General features: G+C 50.4%; 1 protein-coding gene across 2 annotated transcripts in view; it reads left to right on the top strand.

The window, feature by feature from the left end:
- Positions 1 to 2,426, top strand: part of UPF1 (UPF1 RNA helicase and ATPase) — a 23,789-nt gene extending 21,363 nt beyond the window's left edge. For both annotated transcript variants that reach the window (XM_057385812.1, XM_057385813.1), the window contains exon 24: positions 109 to 2,426. The gene's annotated coding sequence lies outside the window, so the exon portion shown is untranslated. The remainder of the gene's footprint in view (positions 1 to 108) is intronic.
- Positions 2,427 to 2,808: the final 382 nt, after the last annotated feature.

Raw genomic sequence — 2,808 nt, 5'->3', positions numbered from 1 at the left:
CCCCGATTTTAACTGTCCCCCTCCCCTGATTGTCCCCATCCCCGACTGACCCCCCTGGGCAGGGTTTGACCAGGACCCCTCCTAACCCAGCTCTCGTTCTGCCCGCAGGTTGAGGAAGAAGAGCTAAGCTTGTGTGGAGCTTAGTTCATCAGCATTTTATTCTGGGTAATAAAAAAAATAAAATAAAATGGATACCTGTTTTCCACTGCTAAAACTGAAGCACCACTGTGTGAGAGCAACAGGAGAAAGAAAGCAACCAACGGAGAGGAGAGAGAGAGAGAAAGGAGCGCGCGAGAGAGCCACTGCTAGAGCTCACTGAGACAAGGAGACTGACCGAGAGGAGAGAGAGCCCTGAAGGACTGGCTGGCGCCTCGTGGGAAGGAACTCACCCCAACAGGATGCTCAGCTGAGTCCCTGCTCCCCCAGTCCCCCCAGCTCCGGAGAAGGGCCTTAAAAGCAGGTTTCACTTCATTCCATGACTTCTCTTTGCGAGCAGGGCATTAACGTTTCAGAGCAGATGGGGAGAGGAAAACCCTCATCTCAGAGTTGGGCTCGTTTGTCAGGGGTATTTTAGCAGTTCACGTTGTAGAAGCAGAGTATCTGAGAGAGGGGGAAAAAGAGAGAAAAAGAGAGAGAGCAAGAGAGAGTCCCTGCCTGGGTGACAGCCAGCCAAGCAGAAATCCAGCTGCTGCTCAACTCTGAGGTGCAGGTTTTGTTGTCCAACACTGGCTCTGAAATTCGTGTGTCATCGTGTCGCCCACATTCTGAACGAGGTGGTTTTAAAAGAGATTCTTTCAAAAGGAGCACTGAGTTTTTTAAGAAGTTTTGTCTCTGAATTCTTAGTGGTGGACCTGGGAGATTTAGATCCTTGTTCTGAGAAGCTTATATTAAAAAAAAAAAAAAAAAAAAAAAAAAAAAAAAAAAAAAAAACAAAAAAAAAAAAAAAAAAAAACAAAAAAAAAAAAAAACCAAAAAAAAAAAAAGTTTCAAAAATTAGAGCACCAACCTTGAGAACTTTCAGTGTGATTTCAAGTTGCAGCAATCAGCCTCTTCCTCCTACGTGGGATAGCAGTTAGAGTGAGAGAGAGGAGCCTGCGTGCTCGAGCAGGAGGGTTTCAAAGTGTTTTCTGTATGCTTTAATTGGCAACTGTCTGGACTCTACTCTGTGAAAAACAGCCTTTCTGTCAGATGAACTTTATGCTTGAAAGGGGATGGGTTCCTGTGCCCTTCGGCCCTGGAGGGAAGGTGCAGCCAGGCCTGCTTTGGTCCCCGCAGCTCGGGGAGGAGGAGTAGTGGAAATTGGGGATTATTTTGGTTGGGAAGTAAAGACTCCACGGCATCGCAGGAGCAGGGTGGACAAACGGACAAAGCAGGCAGSTGGTGGAAGGTGGCCTGAGAGACAGCTGGGTTCAGTTGGGATTTAGGTCAGGCTTTGGGGTGGAGGGACAGCCTGAGGTGTGGCAGGGAGTGGCCACGGGGAGTCGGAGCTGAGAGCAGCCCCGAGGAGGAGCCACCCCCGCCCGGAGCTGTGCCCGAGGCTSGCAGGGCAGCGCTGGCAGCGTTTCCTTTGTGTCACACCAGAGAGAATTGCCGGTCCCTGTTTGCAGCAGATCCCTCAATTGGAATAACTCCACCTCCCGATGGCCACAGCGCTAGAGCCTGACCCCGGAGCTGGGGCTGTGCAGCTGCAGTGGAGTTTGCTTTATTCTCAAAGGGCTCCAGGCGTTTGTGTCTTTGTGGGGGAGCTCAGCATCCCCCAGATGTGAATGTACCCAACAGCTCCAGCCCCGCTCAGAGCCGGGGTCGGGGAGCCCTTTCCTCCCTGTCCTCCCTGCAGCCCTCGCCCCTCCCTGCCCTGTGTTTGCCCCAGTGTGTCCCCCAGAGCAGACCTGGCATGGGACACACCAACCCCGGGCCACCACCCCCCTCGGGGGAGCTCCAGAAACTGCAAAAACCGCAAAAATAACAAAACCCATTCTTTTCTCATCCAAAGCCTCCAGAGTTTAGACTTRTAAAACAGTGAAAGAATGGAGACACAGGCCACCTTCCTTCCTTGTGAGATGGACTGTTTTATTTATTAACATTGCCGAAGGGCTTTTTAATTTTTTTTCCTTCCGTAGGCTGCGTAGTGGCGTAGATTTTTCCGATAGGTTTAAGCTGGACCCCTCTGTGCRAAGCTATCCATGAGTAATGTAGCCCCCTCACCCCTGATTTCACTGCTGGGAATGCTTGCCTCTGCTTTGTGCTGGTTTTTTCCTTTGTAGCAGTTAAAACTCTGAGTTTTACAAATCCAGACATCAGTGCTAGCACGGTGTTAAAGTTCTTTTTTTGGTTAAATTTTTTTTTGTCTCAGTTTTGTTTTAAAACCTGTTTGTCATCAATWAAAAAAAAAAAAAAATTAATAAACAGCTCTTGCATTCAAGGTGGCCCCTAAGTTTCAATGAGGAAACCATGCAACGTTCATTAAAGCTTAGTCTGATTGTATAAACTTCAAGTTTATTACTTTTTTTTCCAACACAGACTAGTACAAAAGTGGGGGGTGCATAGCAGAGGGGGTGAGCAACTCAACTGGGAGAACTGGGAATGCTCCCAGCCTGGCCCGGAGCTGTGGGGTTGGGGGAGCTGGGGCTGGACTGGGAGCTCCCCCTGCACCCCAGGAACTGCAGGAATGGCTTGGGGGGGCTCTGAGCGGGGTCTGGGGGTGCCCACGGGGCAGGAGAGCCCGGGCAGGCCCTGCCTGGAGCCCCTGCCCAGCACTGCAGGGATTTGTGCACCGGCCAGAGCAAAGCCCTTAAACACTGAAACTGC

Source organism: Malurus melanocephalus, unplaced genomic scaffold (genome assembly GCF_030028575.1).
Source record: "Malurus melanocephalus ecotype Western Australia unplaced genomic scaffold, MMel_1.1 scaffold_876, whole genome shotgun sequence".
NCBI lineage: Eukaryota > Metazoa > Chordata > Aves > Passeriformes > Maluridae > Malurus > Malurus melanocephalus.
This window is presented reverse-complemented; position numbering and strand designations above follow the sequence as displayed.